Genomic DNA, 27865 nt, shown 5'->3' with positions numbered 1-27865 from the left:
GAAATTTCCATACTGTCATCTCTCTCAAAGAAAAGTGAGCATAAACAATTTATTTCTCGAACCGGTAGTAATAACTGGTCCATTGACATGTTCGTTCATAAGCCATTAACATATTTTCTTACGTTGTGCTCATTACAAACAATACAGCAGACACAAAGCAGAACACACCGCCATGATACAACAGTGCATGATGTCGTTCGTCTCCTAACTCTCACCCTATACGAGAAACAATCAGATTCACTGATGGTGGCTGATGGATATTACCACCACCTCTGCAAGCTGATGGCACCGGTGCGACACCGGTGGAGCATCAGTGACGCCATCGTTGAAATTCGGAACACCGTTATGCCATGAGATTCGGAATACGCTCAATGAAACTCGTCTGTAGCTTCCTTGTTCTGTGATTTGAATTTTTAACGCCTAATAGGAATGCATCCTGCACAACAGCTCAGTGGAAGAAGTTGACGCGTCTCCTAGGCAATTTCTGATTTCTTGCCGATGAGGTGATAAGTGAAACGAGCGTGTGAGTTATCATCTCGAAGAAACAAATTTCAAGTTAGAATCTTGCTTTAATAAATATTTTCATAAGCATCTGATTCTTGGAATTTGATAACTGAATGAGATACACTTTAGGAAGGGAATCGATTTCACCAAAGGTCTTCATTTGGAAGTGAGCAAATTTCCCTGTGATTGTACGAAACCAAGAAAGAGAGAAGAGATTACGTAGAAGATTTTTGGACATAAACTAAATACAAAAACCGAGAAATACTGTTGAATTAATAGTTTATACAATTAATTTATACTACAATAAATTTCTAATAAATTTTAGAATACACTACACGTTATGAAAAGCAGAATATAAAAATTAATTTTGTTGGTACGTTCTAACCTTCCCTTATTTCTCTCATTATTTGTCACTCTACGAGAAATGCCAGCTACAATTTCTACCACTATCATCTTCCTAATTTCTCAACAAGAGTAATTAACTTACATATTTGTAATTACTTTTCAAATAACATTTAGCTATGCATTACGCAGATTTGAAGGAAGGAATGCGTACATTTTAATCACTGGATATAGATGTAATTATTATTTACACAAACTTTACGGTACTTCATTTTTCAGAACACAGATCCCTTAAAATTTATAAACATTACTCATCAGAGCTCTTCCTTGCTTATGTATAACTTTGTCAGTATTGTCTCTGATACTACTAGCGCAAGTTTAATGATTTAGTAATAAATATGCTATACATATCCCGCGCCGTGGCGTCGTGTCTAAGGCATCCTGCCTACGACTCGCGTTACGGAATGCGCGCAGGTTCCAGTCCTCGTGGGGGAAGAAATGTTCTCATGAAATTTCGGCCAGTGTATGGGACCGGTGCCCAACCAGCACCGTGATGCAATTGGGGAGCTACGATAGATAGAGAAATCCGGTTACGCAAACCAAAAATGGCTGGGGAGCTCATCGTGTTAACCACACGATACCTCCATTCTGGTTGGATGATCGTCCACCTCTGCTTCGGTATGTGGCCGTGATGCCAGCAGCCGGCTGTTCGGTCTTGGCCCTTTGTGAGTTGTAGCGCCACGGATTATTATTACTATTACTATTATTGTTGTTGTTATTACTGTGCTATACATATCGTTAAGAAAACATAACTGTTGTAATCCGAAACACGAATATAGAAATTTTTGACGCATTTTTGTGTTTTAAATCAAGTATTTGCACTTAATACTTCATAAGAAAACTTAATAAATCTACTGAACATGTCATATCATTTTTCAACAGTATACGTTTATAAAATGCCAGACGTACGATTGGAACTGCGTGCATGCTATTTCTGATAAATAACCTAATTGAATGAGAGATTTGATGAGAGAAAACTGGAAAAAATATTTTAATGTTATCGACAAGTAAGACAATGTCACCAGAGACAAGGTGAGATTTTTATTTTAAACATTGTATAGGCTACACTGTGTACTTTCCATTTACAAGAATATTTTGATGGGAGGCTGTTTCCCTTAAGAAACTGACAAGCAAACATTCGGATGGGAGCAGAGAAAAAAGTTATTTTTTTTTCTTCCATCATGTTACTAATGTCAAAAAAATGCTTATACAAATTTTGATCACTGGATCGCAATTACACCGTTCAGAAAGTGATTTTCCCACGGGCCGTTTACAGGAAAAAATCACAATTACATGGAAAGATTTATTGAAACAGATACAGAAATTGTTGCGCTATTTGTCAACATATCCCCCACTTGAATTGATACATTTGTCATATCATGGGATCAATTCTTGTATCCTTGTGTCGTAGAAGTCAGCCGCCTGGGATCGGAACCAACGTTTGACAGCCGTCTGCATCTCTCTGTCGATCCCATGATATCACAAATGTCTCATTTCCAGTGGGGAATATGTTGAAAAATAGCTCAACAATTGCTGTATCCGTTCCAATGAAATCATATTTTCTTTCTTTTGACGGCCCCTGCGTACTTATTTTTTTACTGTAATTGCGGTCGAGTGGCCAGAATTTGTATAAGCACTTCTTTTGAGATTATTAATATGGTGAAAAAAATTAACATTTTTATCTGGCCCCCATCAGAATGTTTGCTTGTGATCCTCAAGCTATCATCATCAATTCCTGTTCGATTTGCCATGCAAATTTCAGTAATTTCAAGGTCAGTCAATACCTTCTTAATTAAGGCCGGACGATTTATTTCTCTCTCTCTGTATCATAATATAAGTAAACTCTTCTAAGATTTGGTTTGTCCAAGGCCCTGAGCTACACAATATAACTGGTAACTTTATACTAAGACAGGGATTATATACTTGTTTAAGTGCTAGAAATTGTATGATTTTTTTCTTTGTATTTCATTTTATAGTGCATTATTGATATATTGTAATGTCTTTTTAGCATAAATTGTATTGGAGAATAGCTTTCGTATTAAATAATTCTGACCAAATAATGCGAATGACAGAGAACTGTAATGTAAATGACAGAAATAAAGCAGTTGTGTTCATAATTTGAATATTCTTCAGGATTTATACTCCTCCTCAGTTATCACCATTATTTTGTGTTATCCAACAGAAAAACAATATCTCTTCAGTGTTTAGAAGAACAATGTTTGCCATTATTGTGTATGCATACAGCATCCATGTCCTTGCCTTGTACTGTGAGTGCCAGTAAATTTACTTTTTTTTCCTTATTAATAAATGTGATTTCTCAAATTTGTACATATATTTTCAGCCCTTCTATTAGGCTATAAAATGCCTACTTACTTACTTACTTACTTACAAATGGCTTTTAAGGAACCCGCAGATTCATTGTCGCCCTCACATAACCCCGGCATCATCGGTCCCTATCCTGTGCAAGATTAATCCACTCTCTATCATCATTTCCCACCTCCCTGAAATCTATTTTAATATTATTCTCCTATTTACGTCTCGGCCTCTCCAAAGGTCTTTTTCCTTCCGGCTTGCCAACTAACATTCTATATGCATTTCTGGATTCGCTCATACGTGCTAGATGCCCAGCCCATCTCAAACGTCTGGATTTAATGTTTCTAATTATGTCAGGTGAAGAATACAATGCGTGCAGTTCTGCGTTGTGTAACTTTCTCCGTTCTTCTGTAACTTCATCCCACTTAGCCCCAAATATTTTCCTAATCACCTTATTCTCAAACACTCTTAGGGTGGAATTCATAGTCGTCACTTAAAAAATGAGTGAACCCTTAAGTAATAAGTGTTTGCTTATAATAAGGGAACCCTTAAGTCAATTCCGAATTCATAGACAACACTTATTTTCACGTAATGAGTGCTCACTTACAGCTGCCGGACATGACGTCATAACAAAAGCTGACTCTCATTGAACTAATCGAAAGCAGCTCTACATGTGGAGTTGCTATAACAACGAGTTATCAATATTATTGTACTGAATAAGTTATATACAGCAATAGTTTCATGATGTTTTAAATTCTAGTTGCATGTTAGTTATAGTTATAATCAGATATCCTACTAATTGGAACACATGTTCTGTAATAGTGAATTTCTTAAATAAATAAATTAAGCTTATTAGGCCTACTATATAATGCTGTATATTGAATTTATTAACATAGTGTTATATTTACTCTATAATTTGCCAATTATAGCTACATTTTAATTTTTGGCTAAGATATATCTATACTTAACCCCTTTTAATTTATTTTTATTTAATATTTTTCATTTATATGTAGATCTGTGTCTTTTATTTAGGTACTATCTACTTGTTTTTTTATTTTTAATTTGTAATTACACTTGTATCTGCTTTATCTCTTCTTTTCATGTTAATTGCAATTCTATGTTTTTTTAACAAATATCTGTACTGTCTATTGTAATTGGGGCTTTGCCCTGTTATAGACATAAATAAATAAATAAATAAATAAATAAATAAATAAATAAATAAATAAATAAATAAATAAATAAATAAATAAATAAATAAATAAATAAATAAATAAATAAATAAATAAATAAATAAATAAATAAATAAATAAATAAATAAATAAATAAATAAATAAATAAATATTTAAATAAATAAATAAATAACGATCAATTTGGCTAGAGCAACAACTTCGACTTGATCTGAAAACGATATCGCTTCTTAAATTTCAGTTCACTATACATTTCCAGAGGATTCTCCATGTCTCTAATATACCTTTTTGGGACACGTATATTTTCCTCATTTCGTGCAACAAACTCCACAAAATCCTCAAAATCATTCTCAGTATCCATTTTGAAAATGAGTGGTCACTTAAGGGTACAGATCAGCTCACTTAAGTAATTACTCATTATGTGAATGAGGGACAACTATGAATTAGAAATGAGTATAAGTAACCACTTAAGGGTTCACTCATTTATAAGTGACGACTATGAATTCCGCCCTTAATCTCTGTTCCTCTCTCAAAGTGAGAGCCCAAGCTTCACAACCATACAGAACAACCGGTAATATAACTGTTTTAATTTCCTCCCGAGTGTCATTTATATTTGTTACTGTTACTCCAAGATATTTGAATTTTTCCACCTCTGCGAAAGATAAATCTCCAATTTAAATAATGATTTCTCAGATAATTGTACATATATTTTTAGCCTTTCTATTAGGCTATGAAATGCCTTGGCTAAGACTACACCGTACAAGAGTCTGGCTTTTACGGTAGTGGCTAGAAACATTTTTGTTTTATCATTTTTATTTGTACTCGCTAGCTAACTGACTAATTAAATAAATAAAAAAATTATAAAACAATATTGAAAATGTACAATTAAAAACAGAAACTGTGTAATGAAATATGTGTGGTGAGAGTTGCTACTGTATAATGTAACGTCAGTGACGGTGGAATGACCTAGTAGCTAGTAGTTACATTGTCCAATATCGAGATTATCGATCACATATGTATAAGTATGACAAATTAGGTGCATTTCGACAATACTCAATGTTGAAATTATTTTCCTGAACTTTTCAAGTGTGCAGATATGGAAATAGACCATTAAACATTATTGTAATGCTCATAAAACAGCACCCATAACTGAAAATGTCTGCTCGAACAGACTAGTGAAGATAATATGTTATTACTCGTAAAGTTTCTATCTTATTAGGTACGTGAACTTGATGTTGAAAGCTGTAATATCTGCTTGAATACGTTTTATACGCGCTCGTAGTACTTGGAGAGAGCGCGACTGCACTTGTCGAGGCTTTAAGGATGTTCCTTCATATTGGTCAAGGACTAAAGTTGAAGTTCCTCTAACCATGAACCATTGTGAAGGTCATAGTTCAGACAGTTCATTTTCCCTATGAATCCGATTCAATGACTTGGGGTAACATAAACCACCTGTTTATTAGAGAGACGGCAAAGACGTCGGCTGTTAAACACGTAATATATCCGTTGCTAAGATACCGAGAACAGTTGAAATCCTTTATAGGAAGGATGTCCAAAGCGACCCAATCCATGGTCATTTTGACTAAGACTAAGTATATTGCAGATTATTTTATCCAAGAAGTATTCGTTGTCTGTAGATCCTGAATTTTCGGTTAATAATTTCATGGCTGTTTTGTATGGTTGTGAAACTTCGACTCTCACTTTGAGAGAGGAAAAGAGATTAAGGATGTTCGAGAATAAGTTGCTCAGGAAAATATTTGAGGTTAAGAGGAAAGAAGTTACAGGAGAATGAAGAAAGTTACAAAACATAGGACTGCACGCATTGTATTCTTCACCCAACATAATAATTAGGAACATTAAATTCAGACGTTTGAGATGCGCAGGGCATGTAGCACGTACGGGCAAATCCAGAAATGCATATAGAGTGTTAGTTGGGACATCTGAGGAAGGGAAAAAGACCTTCGGGGAGGCCGGGGAGGATAATATTAAAATGGATTTGAAAGAAGTGGGATATGATGGTAGGGACTGGATTAATCTTTCTCAGAATAGGAATCTATGGCGGGCTTGTGTGAGGGCGGCAATTAACTTCTGAATTCTCTAAAGCCATTTGTTTGTGAGTAAATATCATTCGTATACAAAATATTTAATATAATAGCTATAGAAATGTCATAACAACGCCATTACTGTCACGATGAAACTTAAGCTTTCTTTGAACTACTACTACTACTACTACTACTACTACTACTACTACTACTACTACTACTACTACTACTACTACTACTACTACTACTACTACTACTACCACCACCTGGTACTACTACTTGGTGGCACTGCTGCTGCTACTGCCTGATACTACTACCTGATACTACTACTACCTTGTACTACTACTACTACCTGATATTACTACTACTGCTGCTACTGCCTTGTACTACTACTACTACTACTACTACTACTACTACTACTACTACTACTACTACTACTGCCTGGTGGTACTATTACTACCTGATACTACTACTACTAATACTGCTACTGTCTGGTACTACTAGTATTACTGCTGCTGCTGCCTGCTGGTGGTACTGCTACTACTACTACTACTACTACTACTACTACTACTACTACTACTACTACTATTACTGCTGCTGCCTGCTGGTGGTACTACTACTACTACTACTACTACTACTACTACTACTACTGCTGCTGCTGCTGCTGCTGCTGCTGCTGCCTGGAGGTACTACTACTGCTACTACTACTTCTTGGTACTATTATCGGTACTACTATATTAGTCCTGCAGTTACTGCCCGTTTGGTAAACTCGGCGTATACTTTAAAGCGACGTAAAATAAAATAATTCATCTAAAGCTAAAGCATCGTTCATTACGCTAATGGACTGGAAGGATATTTAGTAAGGAGTGAAAGTATTGGATAGCTGTTGTGTGTCGAGTGACGGGAGTAGAACAAAGGCAGGAGTTGCTGACGGAATTACTGTCCACAACAACCACGTCTGTGTTGACGGGAGAAGTGCTCAAAGAACGTACTTGTCCTACTGTGCAGCGTCAGTGATATGAAACTCCGATTAAGACCCCTCGTTCTAACGAGGCGTGCTGGATATTCAGTCTTGTGTAGTTTAAAACTGTGGGCGTTAAAAGCGTCCACTGAAGCAACTTAAATGAATAACATCCAATCAATCCGTCCATGTGTTCACTGGGTTATTACAGCCGACACTACGCAAGAGAGTTTGGAATTAATGTATGGTAACCTTCGTAAATTAATTACACTGCCTAATAGGTCTAAATACAATTTTTACACCTCCGGAAAGAATGAAACTAATTTTTCAAGAAATCGTTGCGCTAATTCCTAGAATGGCATTAAGAAATGTCTACTGCTTGTAAATAAAATATATTCATTTGCTTATTAGAAGATATTGCAATTACACTGAACAACAAATTTTTACTTTTTGTCTTGCTCCGAAATAAAAATAGGTGAATATTACTAATATGTGTGCCCTAAATCTGAATTTAAAATCCAAATTGTCCCATCACGTACCATTTTCCGGGGAAAATGAATTTAATTTTTTGAAATGAAAAAAAATTCTTTTTTAATTTTTCACTGCTACTGATAAAATTACAACGCACTAGGGATTCACAATTCTTCATAATATTTTAAAAATGTGTACTGGATACAAAAATGAAGTTACATAGTTTAAAACACAACAATCAAAATATTTCATAGGTATAATGAGAAAAAATGTCGGAATTTAAACTTATATTTAAAAGAATTTTCTGGATGACTTCTGTTTATAACTAGACCCGGGACTGTTTTTTACAAGGAACCAACAATAGTCTGCAAGCATGCTGGATCATGATCTTCCTTTATCTAGCCTTTCCATTCCAGATATTTCTTGATGAAATCTTTCGCCATGCTCGTCGCTTACCGCTCCAAGTTTAGGAGGAAATAAATCCAAATGAGGACTAAAAAGTGTATTTTGAGAGATATATTACTCAATTTTCTCATATACACTTGGCATGGTTTCCATAACAATTTCTATGTAGTTGTCTGCCCTAGAATTTCCAAGGACATTTGAACAAACATCTTGAAAGCGCGCCATGCCATTTTTTTCTGTAACGGAAAGTTTTTCCTCAAACAGTCAGCCATAACTTTGTGAATTTGTGGACCGATGAAAATGCCCTATTTTAATTTGCCTTCACTGAAACTGGTAAACATTTCTTTTAAATAATGAAAACCACACCCTTCTTTGTTCATTGCGTAGATCTCACTTTGAACTGTTATGGAATTTACTGAATAGAAGAGACCAATGTCTATTTATTAGAAGTACACAAGAACATATCAACAATAATAAGGAACAGGAAATAAGTCATACACTCATAAACTGCATTGATTTTTGTTTTGGTTTAAACCCCCAACCAGCACCAGATGTTTACTGGGGAAGCGCTTATAGAAAAGTGAGATCATAGTACTGTATATCTTAAAAACCTACGTGATACGAAGAAACGAGATGTATTTTCTGATTCAGCGCACACCAGACCTTGAGAGACACATTGTTTTACATCGAAACAAAATTCTTGTTGTTAAGGGTTATTTGTCAGGTCTAACTTTTTCTACCTCCGCGTTACACCGATTATTCCCTATATATGTCGGTACTAATTAAAGAATTTAAAATGGTAAATATCTCCAACACACATATTAAGAGAGATACTCAAACAAGTATGTTAAATTCTGAGTAAGCAGAAAAATATTACAGAACTGTCTAAACTGCCTAAACTTTTCAAATTATTGGAATTTAAGAACAACTTTACATTTCAGTGATAGAATACTTACATAAAAACAATTATATGTACAAATATGGACATAATTTTTAAAAATATTTGCCTCTTGGACTTCTGCATTTATAGTCTGTCTTTCTTACTTTCATAAGGAATCTGTAATAAATAAAGTTCCATCATTACAACATATTCAGCGACCTTTCTATCGATTTTTCATTGTAAATATGTTCCGACAGAAACGCTCACCTTATTCATAACTTAACAGTTGAAGTCCGTATTGGTAATTGGGCAATGATGTTATTTCTCGATGATTGTTTTTCCCAACTTTATAGCTAAGTAACGTCAGTGGTCTAGGATAAGCATCAAAGACCAACAACGTTGGGTATTTTTGTAGATTACAGATGAAAAAAAAAAAACATTATCACAAATTTTCAGCACGTTAATAGCCTGTTCTAATCGGACAATACTGATAAATGAAGTTAACAAGCACACTAGGCCTATCCTGTCAAATGTACTTATGTATTTTTTTTACTAGTGACTATTTTTTGTTTTCACAACACAATTTTCCATGAAACTTCGAATTCCACAATTTGTTCAGTGCACGGCACTTATTTTATTGCTATTACATTTAATTACTTCATTTAGTTATTACGTTGACATCTTTCCTAACCGTGGGATTCTGTTGTAACTTGTTAATTGCTAAGTTTTCTCGGTACATATTTCTCTATCTTTGACCGAATCCGACGCTTCCTCCAGCTTTAAGTTCTCACTAAAGGGATTAAATTAGACTACTTGCCACGTGCTGATATCTAATTATTCATATGAGTTGAACTATTATGAACTTCACCCAGTTCACCGCTATGGAGTAAAGGTTAGATGCCTGACCGATAAATGAGCGGGCCTGATTTCAGATCTGGTTGAAGGTTTTTTCCGGGCTTTTAACTCAACGCATTAAAAGTAAATGCTGGGTACCTTTGGGCGCTGGACCCTGGATCCATTTCGCTGGCATCATCACCTTCATTTCACTCAGACAATAGATAACCATTGCTAAAACGTAAAATAAACTAATTAAAAATCATTAAGGAAAATAAGGGGATCATGAATTAAATAATAATTATAGACAACGGGTTAGCTTATTTCATGTCCATAGTGATAAATGGGTAAACTGAAACATTTGTCATTGTTATGTACGCATGGTTTGGATCGTACATTTGAGGCAATTTTACAAAATAACAAAAGCTTTATTTAAATCGTAGCCCTCTTTTTCTCCAAAGTGATAAATTGATATATCAACTGAACTATATCTCTTGTTAAGTACACAGTTTATTAGGATCATAAATTTTAGATAATTTTTACAAAATGGTATTTATAAATGGTTAATGTTAACAAAATAAAATACATGGTATGCGGTAGAACTTATCATTCGGATGTACATTAGGTACCTAATGAAATTACAATAGACGGTTATGAATATTGAACAAGTAAACTCCTTTAAATATCTTGGTTCTACAGTGACAAATACAACGACATAATAACTGAAATAAAAATTAGATTAATGGAAATAGAGCCTATTTTTCTCTATATTCTCCATTCCAGACTAAACATCTCAGCCTAAAAACAAAAATTACAGTAGGATAAAACCCTTGTAATACCAGTTCTCACTTATGGTTCAGATGGCCACTGTTAGTGAAATTGAAAGAATATTAAATATTTTTGGAAGAAAAGTACTTGGTAGAATAACTAGTCCACTATATGAAATTGGCAAATGGAAGAAAGAATGCAATAATGAGTTATATGAAATATATAGAGATACTCCGGTCTTGACTGTAATAAAAGCAGGAAGATTAAAATGGGCGGGATGCGTTATGAGAACGGACAATTTCGAAATTCCGAAAAAGAGCCCTAACTGATAACCCTGGAGGACATAGGAGCAGAGGATGACCTAATACTCGAAAGCTGGATGGAGTGGAGAAGGATTTAAGGAAGATGAGAACTGTACACAAAACAGAACTGATATGGTGCAAGATTATTGAAAAGGTAAATGTTCTCAAGAGGACTGCAGCTTAGTCAAGAAGAAGCAGAAGTAGTAGTTCATAAATGGTAGAAAAAATATAATTTTGTACATTTAAGACCTGAAGAATAAAAAATAATAAACAGTTACATGGTGTCATTTAAAAATAGTGTTAGTTGGAATACCTGAGGCTGAAAAATCTTTGGGGAGGCCGTGACGTAGATGGATGTTAATATTAAAATGGATTTGAGGGAGGTGGAATATGATGCTAGAGATTGGATTCATCTTGCTCAGAATCGGGACTAATGGCGGACTTATATGAGGGCGGCAATGAACCTCCGGGTTCCTTAAAACCTTTCTAAGTAAGTAAGACTCCTTACCAACCCTTTTTAAATGAAAACCATAGCTTTTGAAAGCATATTCAAAATATTCCTTTTTCACCGCTTATAACTTTTGTATATTGAGTTCCTTCATGAAATTAAAAATAGGAAAGATGCAAGCAGTTTTCCATACTTTCTGATGTACGAGGGTCACTCCAAAAGTAACGCTCAACATTTTTTTAAATTTATTTTTTATTCTACAATCTACATCTTTGCAATTTATGGAGGTCATAGACACATTCTTCCCGCTTGTATTCAAGTTTAATTTAAGTCGTTCCCGTGAGTGGTGCCATGGTAACACTCCTTCAAGATGGCTGCTGTACTTTACATTCGTCAGAAACAACGTGCTGTTATCGAGTTTCTGTGCTGTGAGAACGAGACAGTGGGAAACATTAACAAGAGGTTGAAAAAGATGTATGGAGATGCACCTGTCGATCGCAGTACGGTTAGTCTGTCGGTAAGCAGATTATCTGGTGAACGAGGGCACGTCAATAGGCCTATTCGGGATACTCCTCGCAGCGGCAGACCCTGCACGGCACGAAGTCCTGACAATGTGCAGCGCGTTAACAACATGGTTATGACTGACAAACGCGTAGCAGTGAAAGAATGTCACTCTAAGTTGGAATAGGAGAAGCAAGTGTGTGTGCAGAACATTGAAACAGTTGGGATTAAAAAGATTTGTGTCAGGTGGGTTACGAGGATGTTGACAGAAGCCCAAAAAGAAACCCGAAAAACAGTGTGCAGCAAAGTTTTGGACCAGTATGAGAACGGTAGAGATGACGTTTTTGCAAAAATTGTGACAGGAAATAAAACATGGCTCCACCATTTTGAACCGGAGACAGAGACAGACAATGGAGTGAATCATGCAAATTCAACCAAGAAAAATAAATTCAAAACTTCACTTTCGGCAGAAAAACTTACGGTTACTGTGTTTTTCGATTCAGAAGGACTCTTGGTTGTGGACAGCATGCCACACGGGACCACCATTAATTCTGACACGTATGTGGCAACTCTCAAGAAACTTCAAGCTCGACTGAGTCGTGTTCGACCACATTTAGAGAAGCAAGATTTTCTTCTATTGCACGACAACGCTTGGCCACATGCCAGTCACAAGACCACAGACCAGATCATAAAACTTGAATGTACAACGCTGAAACAACCGCCTTACAGTCCTGATCTGGAACCATCCGCCTACCATCTCTTTGGTAAACTGAAGGAACGAGGTTTGAAGATGACGACTCCCTCATGCACGCCGCTAAAGAGTGGCTCAGACGTGTTGGTCCATACTTTTACCATGCAGGTATATAGACTCTCGTTCCAAGGTGGCGTAAGGCAGTTGAAAGGGACGGGAATTATGTAGAAAAGTTACATTTTGTTCCTAAAGGATATATTTACATTCTGTGAAAATAACAAAGCTGTAGGATAGAAATGTAATTTTTAAATAAATGTTGTGCTTTAATTTTGGAGTGACCCTCGTACTTACCTATGGTGCAGTGAATTTGTTATGTCGCTACTTGTAGTTCCTTCATTTAATTACTGGGAAAATGTTATGGAGAATTTATATTTCGGCGATCAAAATGAATAATGTTGAGAGACAGTTATAATGAAAATTCGCAGTGTGTGGTTATCTGGCATGCCACAACCATTAACTACTCCGTTCAGCACAGCTGAATAGTGTCTGATAGTTCTTAGCTTCCTCATTATCTCTGTCTCCATGTAGCATGGGTGCGTTCATAAAAAGCGAGACTTCCCTTCTCTGAGTTTCTGGCGACAAAGTAAATCAGGATTGCATAAGCAGTCTGTTACTTTGCTGCTGTTCGTCTGACAGTACTATTCATGTCCTGTAATATGTTAGAGGCGGTTATACACTTAGCGATCGAACAACGAACAAACAAGAGGCGAATATGTTTGTCGACTTAATTTGGTAGCGTTCCGTCGCTTGTCGGTACATCAAAGAGAATTCGCATTCACTGTAGATGGGGTTCTTTCATTTCATCGTACTTCGTTGTGAGCAGCGATCACTAGAGCGATAAATAACGTACCTTATACCCGACTATCAAGATGTGGAAATTAAAGTGAATAGAAAAACTTACTGTTAATGTTCCCTTGATCGACGTACAGTAAACAGGAAGCAGGAAATTTAGTTTAAGGGGAGTCTGTACTGCCATCCCATCAATGTAAAGCAGAGTAATAAAAGATAAAGACCGTAATTTTAGCCTGTTACATACAATAATACTTGAAGAATAACCCCTAAAGATTTCAAATGTGTACCTTATGTAAGTCCTGAGAAAAGTGCACCTAAATTAGATGAAATTTACATTGCTGGGATAAGCAGTACAGACTCCCCTTAATCGCAAGCATCCAAGTTATCAAAATAATGTGAGAAAATATACTTAGGTACAGTAGCTATCGGGAAAATATTAGGCTTTATTATTATTATTATTATTATTATTATTATTATTATTATTATTATTATTGTTATTATTATTGTTATTGTTATTGTTATTATTATTATTATTATTATTATTATTATTATTATTATTATTATTATTATTATTATTATTATTATTATTATTATATAAATAGTAAAATATCTTTCCCAAAATTAGCAGATAATTGTCATATATTTATTGTTTTCTAATGAATACATAATGATATAATCCTAAGCCACACAGACAAAAGTATATTCAGTATATGAAGAAAAGTATATTCTATTATCCATGTGCTAAAAAGGATAAATCTTCATCTTCCCTCTGGCTTAAAAAAGTCCCTTGTGCAGACCCTTGTATTTCCCTATTTTGACTATGCTGACATTTTACTGACTGACCTTTCCAGCGACAACAAAACGAAACTTCAACGTGCTCATAATTTGTGTGTACGTTTTGTAAGCAATGTTCGTAAATATGATCACATTACCCCATCCCTGGAAGCAATAGGTTGGCTTAAACTAGATAAGAAAAGAAATTTACATTCACTTCTCCTTCTCTTCGAAATCTTGAACTCTTCTATTCCTTCGTACCTGTCGTCTCGCTTCACTTACCTTTCTTCCCACCACAATCTGAACACACGCTCTCGCCATGAAACAATACTAACAATACCATCCCATCGCACCTCCTCATACCCATCCTCTTTCACAATAGCCCAGCCAAGACCTCTGGAATTCGTTACCTGCTAGCATCAGGGACTGTCGAAATAAAATTGAATTCAAACGCAAACTTACTAGGCACTTGGTCAGTAATTGAGACTCGTTCAGACATGGTTTCTGTAAATAGTTCTCTTAATCTATCACAAAATATTTCAATATCCGGTAATTTCATCACTATAGAATTTTGTTATTGTAGGTTTAATTTGTAATTCAGTAAATACAAAAATAGTCTTTGTTCTTAACTTCTATGATAAAATGTCTAGCTTTCATTAATCAGGTATTCTTGTCGTACTTTAATTTTTATTGTAATCGTAATTGTAAATTTAATATTAATTGTAATTTTATTGTTCATGTTATAGTTGTAATCCCCTGGTAGAGGGGCAGAGAAGGTCTGACGGCCTTATCTCTACCAGGTTAAATAAATAAATACTACTACTAATACTACTACAAAATTTCACAGGAGAGCGCGTTAAAGGTTTAGGGTCCTATTCATAGGCATTCTTAGCACGGGCTACCGGTGGATGATCAGCGAACTAACGTTTCGTATTCATAAACCAGTGTTAGTGATCTGATATGATATGAATCCTGCTTAGCACGCTCGTAGCGCGGGCTAGCGAAATGTCTATGAATAGCACCCTTAGAGTCCAATGCTATTAGGTGCGGTATCATAATTTCTTCGACGTGTACTTACGTCATTTGTTGAGCAACTTTTCTAATATTTTAATAGTAGCTTCCTCATATGTGTAAGAAATGAATTCGCTCAAAAAAGAACATTTTTGTTAAAAAGTGTGGCTTTGGACTATCTCATTCTCACCCCTTCATATAATATGGTGCTTGCTGTAGAGCAGGGGTCGTCAGCACAGAGCACCCTGGGACTAGCGTCTTTTGCCCCAGAGAACACAGTGCATCAAGGTGCTAGCGGGTATGCTCTCTACCTCTTCTTGCTGCACGACGGGGCACACGGGACGGCTCCGTTTGCCCTTTGCACATTTCACCGAGTGCTGACGACCACTGCTGTAGAGGATTGAAGTAAAAAAAGATAAATCGATACATTATTGGCATCTTTTCGGAAGAAAATACAAATAGACGAAATTGCGAATGAGAAATGATGAAGTATACGGACAAGGATGGTTTACGTTCAAACATGTGGTATTTTTGCTCAATATATTAACTCCAAGAAAAACAACTCATAGAATCCTTGAAATCAGCTGTCTCGACACTTTCAGTAAATACATCAGACTTGTGTAGAAATCCCCTGTTGTCAGAAGTCGATGGAAGTGGAATTTTAAGTGTGTAAAATGAAGTTACAAATGTATAACAGGCAACAGAATTTGAAATTTTAAGATTATAATTATTTATTTACTATGGTGAAGTTAAGAACATCAGGCCTTCCACACCACCAGACCTGTAATAAAACTACAACAAAAGTACAAATCATCTTACAAATTAATCTAGTATAAAAGCGTGTGAAAAAAAAAAATATTGAAAACTACACATATAAGTAGAAATTGAAAATAGTACAAATTAATATATTAAATAAAATATTAAGGATTGATAAAGTGAAAATAAAATAGATACAATAGATACAGATGCAAAATAACAAGACGCTCAGATATTATCCTGGCACAAAAACAAGATAAAGGCTTATTCTGACACAAAAAATTATTACTAAAATCCTGAAGATAAAGACATTGTGAGCATAAATCTAGCAACTTTTACGTAAGGATTTTGTAGGATGTAACATAAATGTCTAGTTCAATTTTAAACTGTGACAGTGTCGGCAATCGCTGACTTCGCTAGGTAAGGAATTTCAGAGGAGAGGCAGTGCTACTTTGTAGGAGGAGTATAGAAAAGATCTCAGACAAGGAATAGAAAGAAAAGACTGATGCTGATTTCGTGAAGTAGTTAGGAACTGAAAGCGTGAAGACAAGTAATTTGGAGAAGAGTTATGTAAATTTTGTATAGAAGTAAAACAGCATGTATGATTCTTCGTTCCATTAGAGACGAACCCACGAGAGCAGCTCAAGAGATGGTGTTACATGGTCAAATTTCCGAGTATAACACACGAATCTTGCACATTACGAACACGTTGCAATCTGTAATTTAAGTTAGAACTTGATTATGTACTCGTACTGAGAAGTACAAGAAACTGCAAGCTAGAAAGTGAAGATATAAAGTCAATTACAAATATTTAGTTTAAACAATATTGTCAATTACAATAAGAAATGTCCGAACCATTCACACACTGTTAATAAAACTAACATCAGAAATAAACTCTGAGCTATTAAAGGTAATAGATTACGTAGAACAATTTATATCTTTGTTATACTTCGGTCATATTTACCAGTTAATACTTTACGTCTAATTTATTTAGCTTTATTTCAATCCTTTCTCCAGTGTGGAATTTTAGGATGGGGAAATCTCACTTCACTAACACTTATTCATAAAAGGATAATTAAAATATTGCTTAATAAACCAATTGATTATTCATCCGAGCTTTCTTTCACTGATTTTAATGTTTGAAAATTAAACAGATTTATTATATTGCCTTATTAAACTTCATACATAAAAATCGTAATAAATTCAAATTGTATCATTATAAGTATGGAACTAAAAGATCCGATTTTATACGACTAGTGGAACCAAAGTGTTTCACAAGCATAGCTCCTAGTCATGGTACCTACTTTGGTCCAAGGTTATATAATAAAATAATTGAAAAATACCCAAATTTGGAAAATTTTGGTATCAGAAATTTAAAAAATAGCATTAGGAATTTAATTTTTAAAGAAAATATATATAGATATTGATTTAGGGGAGGCTCGGGCAAAGTGGAATGGATTTTGATATCTTCTAATCCTGTCTTTGTGTTTAGTTGTATCACGAAGTTTTTATTCACAAACTAAACATTATACATCTGTCAACATTTACACACAAATATAATCTTATAATCAATGAAGACAACAAAGTAATTAGAAAACTAAGAGGACGCTTTAATTTTCCACTTTACCCTCACCAAGAGGGCATAGTGGAAACTCGGAGAGGGCAAAGTGGAAATTACATAACACACTATATAAATGAAGATATTGTGTAAGATGCGTAAAATATAAAATAATTGTCCATATTTAAAACATTTTCAAGCACTGCTGTTGTCACATAGGCTACATAGTTTGGAGTAGACTTATCAATATCGGCACAAAATTCATGAGCCCAGTCTTTGCATTTACAGCACATGATCCAGTCTTCCGATGGTGGGTCTGAATATTGCTCTACACACACCAAACAGAAAACATCTTGCTCCTCAGGCGTGGTGGTTTTGTGTATTGGGGGCATCGTCTTACCGGCCTTTGTTTTCACTCCTTTGCTGCCGGTTTTTCCCATCTGCTTCTCGCGGACTACCTTCTTAAATGGGGATGATGTCAGTATTTCAGATTTATGACAACGTCGTTTTAGGTTTGTTTCACCAGACTGAAGCTGTAGGCCTAGGCTTACTTTGGGGAGTGGAGCAATATCTTCTGGTGTCACATGAGGCTGCACATTCTATGTTCCACACTTTACTGGGTTGAAAGGCATCTATCTGTGTATTCTCCTGCGTCATTGGTAGACCTATTTTCGCAGAGAATAGCTTATCAATAGAACTACTAGGCTGTAGAGGAGCGTCGTCCATTGCTTGCTCCCTATAATGGACAGAAGATGGGGCAAAATCGTCTTCTGTGTATTTATTGCGGCCATATGGAAAAATTCCAGTGCTTGAGAATCTGCTACATGTTATTTTACGGATAATAAACAACAATACAAAATAAAACTTACTGTAATACTAGTGGGAAAGAGGGGTTTAAAATTTGATCTCCAACGGACCAATATTAGAAGGAAAAGATGATAATGCAGAAGAAAAGACTGTAATGTTTTAAACAAATGCGTTTCAGCTTTACTTCATAAGCCAGAATCCCTCTGCATATTTATAAAATAAAAGTTTGCTACAAGGCGCGCGGAGAAGTTTACGCCAATTCGCTTCAGGTCAGGCTGATTGCGAGTTTATTTTTAGCCACTAACTTCTCAGGTTATCAAGAGAAACTCTTTTTATAGGTCAGAATATTTTCCTTTCACAGCTTCGCGCTCTATTTTTAGATATAGTCTTCCAAGAATATTCGAATCTGTGCTAAGATGAAATATTTTGAAACAATGTTGCCACGTTTTTCTTTAATGGATGCTCAAGGGAAAAAGATGCATTGTGATTCATACAGTATTGTAGCTTGTAATATTGTAAGCGATTTTTCTTCATACATTTATTATGAATATATTTTTCTAAAATCCATAGCGCGATAGCCCATAGAGGGTCTATGTTGACCAGCCAACTGCTGGCCTCTCGTTTACATATATCACCAGGGATGAATGAATCATCCAATTAGTATGGAATAGAGGCTCGGTTAGCATGATGATACTTTCAACTTTCAAGCTCTTACAGTTGCCTGTCGAATCCGGATTTCGCTACTTCTGGGTAAGAACCGGTTTCGTATACTGACCGAAATTTCACTACAAAATTGTTTCCTTTACGAAGACTAGAATCAGCGCTCATCTCGTCTCACTATTCTAAGCTCGGTCCTTCCTTGAATTATGCTTATCAGAAATCTAAAGTAGCGAGCTCATCAGATTTCGCATTTGTAGTGCCGTCCACTAGGAAAGTTATCAGAAAGGTTCGGATAATGTAGCTGCATAGGTATTCTTGGTCCGTGCGTTTTGTTCACAACCATCAACTATAGTAGTTGTTATCGCGTGTTCCCCAGCCGACAGTAGTTACGACTTATTTCGTCGTTGTTCCTGCAATAACTCCTTACTTACTTACTTACTTTTAAGGAACCCGCAGGTTCATTGCTGCCCTCACATAAACCCGCCATCGGTCCCTATCCCGTGCAAGATTAATCCAGTCTCTATTATCATATCCCACCTCCCTCAAATCCATTTTGATATTATCTTCACATCTACGTCTCGGCCTCTCCAAAGGTCTTTTTCCCTCGGCCTCCCAACTAACACTCTATATGCATTTCTTATTCGCCCATACGTGCTACATGCTCTGCCCATCTCAAACGTCTGGACTTAATGTTCCTCCAATAACTTCTATGTTCAAAGTATAAAATTGTTCAGTAGAAAGAAAAATACATTTATTGGCAATAATACATAGGAGATTGTGAATTCTTAAATTTTCGAAAGAAAGAAGTATAATTACATATAGGAGATTTTATCATTTGCTGTATCACTATTTAAGTTATTTAAAATCTGAAAATCGATAAATATGTCACATAGGAGTTATTGCAGAAACAACGACGATATACAGTTCCTATCGGCTGTACATACTGTCATTTCAGTGATGTTTTAGCTAGTGTAAGGGAGTGGTGTTTACTTAGTCTGAAGTAAGACAAGACCCTATTCTATACAGCTATACAGCCTATCCTGATACAGATACTTTATCCGAAGCTTAGTTATCAGATACCAATCTGTCACACGCGATTACATTTAGTTTGAAAAAAAAAAGCAGTCGTAAAATGAAGTAACTTAATTTTTACGGAAAATATGCTTCGTCATATACCAACTGAATCTAAAACAAAGCAATAGTTTAACTATTATTTAGGGAACTTACTTACTTACTTACTTACTTACTTACTTACTTACTTACTTACTGGCTTTTAAGGAACCCGGAGGTTCATTGCCGCCCTCACATAAGCCCACCATCGGTCCCTATCCTGAGCAAGATTAATCCAGTCTCTACCATCATATCCTACCTCCCTCAAATCCATTTTAATATTATGTTCCCATCTACGTCTCGACCTCCCTAAAGGTCTTTTTCCCGCCGGCCTCCCAAATAACACTCTACATGCATTTCTGGATTCGCCCATACGTGCTACATGCCCTGCCCATCTCAAACGTCTGGATTTAATGTTCCTAATTATGTCAGCTGAAGAATACAATGCGTGCAGTTCTGTGTTGTGTAACTTTCTCCATTCTCCTGTAACTTCATCCCTCTTAGCTCCAAATATTTTCCTAAGCACCTTATTCTCAAACACCCTTAACCTATGTTCCTCTCTCAGAGTGAGAGTCCAAGTTTCACAACCATATAGAACAACCGGTAATATAACTGTCTTATAAATTCTAACTTTCAGATTTTTTTAAAAGAAGACTAGATGATAAAAGCTTCTCAACCGAATAATAACCCGCATTTCCCATATTCATTCTGCGTTTAATTTCCTCCCAAGTGTCATTTATATTTGTTACTGTTGCTCCAAGATATTTGAATTTTTCCACCTCTTCGAAGGATAAATCTCCAATTTTTATATTTCCATTTCGTACAATATTCTGGTCATGAGACATAATCATATACTTTGTCTTTTCGGGATTTACTTCCAAACCGATCGCTTTACTTGCTTCCAGTAAAATTCCCTTGTTTTCCCTAATCGTTTGTAGATTTCCTCCTAACATATTCACGTCATCCGCATAGACAAGAAGCTGATGTAACCCGTTCAATTCCAAACCCTGCCTGTTATCCTGAACTTTCCTAATGGCATATTCTAAAGCGAAGTTAAAAAGTAAAGGTGATTGTGCATCTCCCTGCTTTAGCCCGCAGTGATTTGGAAAAGCATCAGATAGAAACTGACCTATACGGACTCTGCTGTATGTTTCACTGAGACACATTTTAATTAATCGAACTAGTTTCCTGGGATTACCAAATTCAATAAGAATATCATATAATACTTCCCTCTTAACCGAGTCATATGCCTTTTTGAAATCTATGAATAACTGATGTACTGTATCCTTATACTCCCATTTTTTCTCCATTATCTGTCGAATACAAAAAATCTTATCAATAGTCGATCTATTATGCCTAAAACCGCACTTATGATCCCCAATAATTTCATCTACGTACGGAGTTAATCTTCTCAAAAGAATATTGGACAAAATTTTGTACGATGTCAACAAAAGTGATATTCCTCGAAAGTTACCACAGTTGGTTTTGTCCCCCTTCTTAAAATAGGTACAATTATGGACTCCTTCCACTGTTCTGGTACAATTTCCCTTTCCCAAATAGCAAGTACAAGTTTATAAATTTCGCTATATAATGCACTTTCACCCTCTTGTATTAATTCTGCTGGAATTTGATCGATACCTGGAGACTTGTACTTTTTCAGATTTTCTATCGCAATTTCGACTTCTGAAAGCGTGGGTTCGGGTATAAATGGCTCAGCAGTTTATATTTCAATTTCGTCCCGATCATTTCTATCTGGCCTATGTACATTTAGTAGTTGCGCGAAATAGTTTTTCCATCTGTTTAGGATTGATGGAGAGTCTGCAAGCAAGTCACCATTCTCATCCTTGATCACGTTTACCCTTGGCTGATATCCGTTCTTAAATTCCCTTAAACCCTTATATAAATCTCGAATGTTTTTATTCTTACTATTTGTTTCTACCTCATTCAATTTTTCCTTCAAGTAACCTCTCTTTTTATTCCTAAGTGTACGACTTGCTTCCCGTCTTTTTATTGAAATAGTTATCTCTCTTTTCCTCAACTGGATCCTGCAAGAATTTCAATTTTGCCTGTTTCCTTCTTTCTACTGCAATGCAACAATCTTCATCAAACCACGGTTTCTTTTTCTTAGTTTCATAATAACCTATGCTCTGCTCATCTGCAGTTTTGATACTATCTCTGATATTTTCCCACACGTTGTTAACATCTAATTCTTTCTCAACTTCGTCGGAACTTTCTAAAGTGGCACTCTATTCGAAATTTCGACCTGATAATTTTGCTGAAGGATAACATATAATGAATACTTAAAATGATCTGTTTAAGACAATAGTTAAAATGTGTTAAAAATGATATTTTAACGATTGTCTTAAACCAGATACTTTTAAGTGTTCATCATATGTTATCGTTATCGTTATATGTTTTTCACCTTCATATCACTCAGACGCCATATAACCACAGCAGTGCAAAAAGCGTCGTAAAATAATCCCCTTGAAAAAAACAGCAATGTCATTCACTACATGACGAAGAAAATGAATTTTGCGGGAAGTATAAATACAGTATATGAGAACGTATTTATGATCCTCGTCACACTCGGTTTTATTGACGTATTTTGTGTGAATTTATTTTCTCGTTTAACAGAGCCAATATGAATTTCACAACATTTTTGTCGCATTTTTTTATTAAGGACAACATGAGAGTACTAATTGTATGTACAATTTCACTGAACATTCCGTTCATACAGAGGTCAATTGGCGGTTCTCTTATGATAATGGAAGAGAGCTTGTTGAGTACTGTGCAACATTGTAATGTGGAGTTGATATATATTCAATTTGTGGTTTATGGATTTAACGCTTATACATCAAGAGAGGTTGGACCAATGAAATAAACGATGCGTTATTGATGGAATTTTTGTAGATACTTTTTGTGACCTCTTTCAGTGTTTACATTATTCAAATTTTGTTTTCATTTACGTGTACGAAATGCTCAATATTACATAAAATGAATAAATGAATAAATTAATAAATACGCAAATAAATAAGTAATGAAAGGAATACATCATTAAATAAATAACTAAATAAGTAACTAAATAAGTAAGTAAATAACTAAATAAATAAGTAACTAAATAAGTAAGTAAGTAACTAAATAAGTAAGTAACTTAATAAGTAACTAAATAAGTCACTAAATAAGTAACTAAATAAGTAAATAAAAAATTTAAAAAAATAAATAAACACGAAGAAGTTACCCAGTGTAACACACTACAATGCTTATTTGAATACCTTTCAAAGATTTAGTGAAACATTTTGCCTAATCCGCAGTTAAAATACTAAATCGGAATGGTTATATTTTGATTTATTACACACACATTTACTAAAAAAAGAAATTACGTCACAATTGATGTCAATATCATAGGTTACTCTATATTCGATAGAAACTTCTCACGACCAAACCCATCTAAGTGATATTGATAGTCTATCTAACAGTAATAAATTCCTGCCGCTACTTCTTTAGAAAGGATAATGGAGGCAGTTTCAAATATTGTACATTTTTATCTAGTGAAAGTTTCTGAACCCACTACTTTCATCCTGGATCCACATTCTGGTCATTTCGACTTGCATTACAAGGGCATATGTTGGAACTCCCATGATATGGGAGCAGTAAAACGTCGGGTTTCTTCCATTAACGTAGATTTATGGCGCATAAAATATCTCTCTATAGCCTGGTTTTTATTTTATCATACGCAGAGAGTTTTGTAATGCTGCAAAAATCCCCGTTTTCTGTGTCTTTTATAATTAAGTGAGTTTTAGTATAGATCTACTTTCTGTCTATCCACCTGCGTACTTCGAATTATCATAAAATTCTGTCCATATTGGATAATACATGAAGATCGTGCCGTACTCTAGGATCTCATTTCTAACATCAATTTGATGAAAAAAGTTTATTTAAACAGTCACCCTTCTGGATGTTAAATACAAACATGGAAATCATGAAGGTTTAAGCATTTAAATTATATACGAGAATGGTACTGAGTGTTTTATAAATTTATTAAAGAATATTCACATTATTACTCAACTGAAAAATCTATATTAAACCCTGTTTTAAAAGATCCCACCTTGTGCAGCAACACATGAAGTCGCCCGTTATTCGCATGCTAGGTAGAGATGTACATTGTACAAGTGTTGAGTTATCTCTGGCCCTGACACTCATGTCACGAGACTTCGTGTCGCTGCTAACACACACAGCTCCAAACGTCCAGAGGGAAAAAGAGAAGTTTCCAAGGATGCGTGTTACGTAAGAAAGAACCGCGATTTTATCCAAAAGTATTCAAAATCGGACACATGTATATATGAACCTTTTTCCTTCGCTATTATGTCAGGAATCATATCCTAGAGCAGCCGTGGCGAAAATGTGATCGTGCGCAGAGCCACTGTGTAACCTGCAACGTGCATAGCACCTATGGAGGAGGCGGACACCCAAAGGGGAAGTGAAGCAACTGTCTGACTTATTAACGGATTTTCATTTTCCTTACGTCAAGCATCAAATATATATGGGAGTCCACACCTGTGGAGTAACGGTTAGCACGTCTAGCCGCGAAACCAGGTGGCCCGTGTTCGATTTCCGGTCGGGGCAAGTTACATGGTTGAGGATTTTTCTGGGGTTTTCCCTCAACCCAATATGAGCAAATTCTGGGTAACTTTCGGTGTTGGACCCCGGAATCATTTCATCGGCATTATCACCTTCATCTCATTCAGACGCTAAATAACCTAAGCTGTTGATAAGGCGTCGTAAAATAACCTATTAAAAATATATGGGTTTATTACCGTCAAATTACTTATCAATATTTATGCTTTACATTAGGGTATTACATGAAATAGTACATAAAAGCTGACAAACGTTTTCGCCATGAATATAGCATCCTCAGGTCACATCGAAACGATAACATATGATGAACACTTAAAATTATCTGGTTTAAGACAATAGTTAAAATGTGTTAAAAATGATATTTTAACAATTGTCTTAAACCAGATAATTTTAAGTGTTCATCATATGTTATCGTTTCGATGTGACCTGAGGATGCCATCTTCATGGCTAAAACGTTTATCAACGTTTATGTACTATTTCATGTAATACCCTAATGGTTTAAAGCATGAACATTGATAAGTAATTTGACGGTAATGAACCCATATATATATATATATATATATATATATATATATATATTTGATACTTATATACCTATCGGATCCAACATGCCTTTGAAATTGTTACGTCAAGCACTTAAATATAATTTTATGCAGTATAAGGTTACAAACTAATGTTTAGTACGTGTAACGAAGAAAGAAATGAATAAGAAAACATTATCACAACCTAAAATTAATTGTCTTCAGAATGTCTCTGCGACAGAGTTTCAAAATCAGGAATTATGTCACTTACTGCCAGTCGTAGGTAATCAAGAAGGTATTTGTCAGTCGTGATGTAAATTTCGTGTTTACTATTTTAATTGTTGAAAATAATTTTTCACAAACGTAAGTTGTAGCGAACATGGCTTCAACAGAGGAAGCGAAAGAACGAAGCTTCGGATATTTATTTTTTGGCAAATATTTGAAAAGTTCAACATTTGTCAAATCCTTACATCTAGCTTTCATTTAACATCACATTGTAAATCTGTGAGTTTAAATTGAAGATCTAACCACATTATTCGTACATCTGCTGAAAAAGGATCGACGTACAGAGATGATGATGATGATGATGATGATAATAATAATAATAATAATAATAATAATAATAATAATAATAATAAAACAACACAACCTTTTAATGTTTCATGAGTGACATGTAGTATAATGCCGTTCTATGTTATACAACCGTTATCCTCCTAATACTCCTGAACAAATCATACATATATTATTCTCATCATATTGGCAGGAAAAAAATGCGTCCTCTCATCCTACTTGAAACTTTCGTTTTTGTAGAGGTACATGGTTTCGAGAGAGACAGATACTGCGACGATACGCCACTCGCAGGTCAGAGACAAATACAAATGGAACGGAGTTTGTCTCCAGTGAGTGAGAGGGTGGGGAGTTTGGGGGAGATAGGAAGCAAGAGAAATGCACAGCTATCATTACGAGCCACAATGTGCTCGCAAGTCACATTTTCGCCACGGCTGTCCTAGAGTATGGCAAAATCTTCATTAATCACCCACTATAAATGATTCTATTCATACGCGCATGATGGTAAATGAATTATTAAAATTTTTTCTAAGAAATTTTGTTAATAGGTTCCGTATTTTTAGCAAAACAAAATGTCAATTATTCCAAAACAATTCACATTTCTTCAGAAAAGTTTAAGGGGCTCAAGACAACTTAACGAGTCATTTTGGAAAATTAACATAACTGTCCCTGTTACGGAAAGCGAGCAAAATATTTGTCAGGTATTGAGTTATTGTTATTTCCGGAGTCTACGAAATTAACTCATCATGTGCATTGAAATAATTAATAGATTTAAGACAAATAACTGTAAAACAGAGGGCATATTGTTGTTAAAGGAAAACTTATTTTCCAGTATATTTTATTTTTTTTATATTTCCAGAATATTTTATTTTTTTATTATTTTCCACCCAACTTAACATAATAGTTAAATATTCCTAGCTTTGGATACATACATAATTTCCATTGATTATACTAGTTTCTGTTTCATTGACGTGTTTTATATAACCCTTAATTTCCAAAATAAGTGGAAAATGTATTCTAATGCTTCCTTTAATAATCTTCTTTTTATAAACGACTGTTCAGATTTGCCATCTCATTGACATAGTCTCTGTTTGTTTATTTTATACATACATTTATACATTTAACTACATAGCCATCTCATTGACATAGTCTCTGTTTGTTTATTTTATACATACATTTATACATTTAACTACATAGACCTATTTTGTCTCAAGATACAGTATTTATGTAGTTGAATAAGTTCATTATATAGGATATAATTATGTTTTATTACATTCCCCTCTATAGTGTCATAACTCATAATGCATCTTAGCCCAGCTGGTATTTATTGTGCACTTGAATAAGTTTATTATTTTTCAGTCAATGATTTATCATATAATATTTAAGGAGTGGTTCCTTTATGTTACATATTAAACTGTTTGTATGAACGTTTTCATCGCACATGCGACATCATCAGATACATTTTATAACTGACCAGTATGTTAACCTCAATTTTATCATTGCATGTAAGCATAGTGAACATCAAATATCAATGAAATAAAACAATAAAACAAGAGTGAGCTGTTAAGGTTAAAATACAAGATGAAATATATATGAGAGTAAAAACATTTACAAAATATGTTACGAGCTTTCACTTACATTTTGTAATTATTAAAATGTGTCTCTAATTGATCTTGTTCATTAGTGCAAGTGAAAGCTCGTTTACAATTTTAATTTACCATATGTGAGATGTGTTATGTGTATTGATATTGTGTTTATATGCGTTATTTAGAATTATAACCGATGTTAAGGGGAAAGGATGGTATTTTTTAAAACCTTTTTCCTATTTGGTGTAAAATATTAATTTTTTGTATGTAGAGAGTTCATAGCTGTAGCAACTCAACCAAATATAAATATTTTGAAAAA

The 27865-nt window shown here is 34.9% G+C and overlaps 1 protein-coding gene across 1 annotated transcript in view; it reads left to right on the top strand.

The window, feature by feature from the left end:
• The window catches only part of LOC138704836 (GTP-binding protein Rhes-like), a 377948-nt gene that overhangs the window by 212574 nt on the left and 137509 nt on the right, over positions 1-27865 (top strand). The window lies entirely within an intron of this gene.

The sequence above is a fragment of the Periplaneta americana genome, chromosome 8 (genome assembly GCF_040183065.1).
Source record: "Periplaneta americana isolate PAMFEO1 chromosome 8, P.americana_PAMFEO1_priV1, whole genome shotgun sequence".
Classification (NCBI taxonomy): Eukaryota; Metazoa; Arthropoda; class Insecta; order Blattodea; family Blattidae; genus Periplaneta; species Periplaneta americana.
This window is presented reverse-complemented; position numbering and strand designations above follow the sequence as displayed.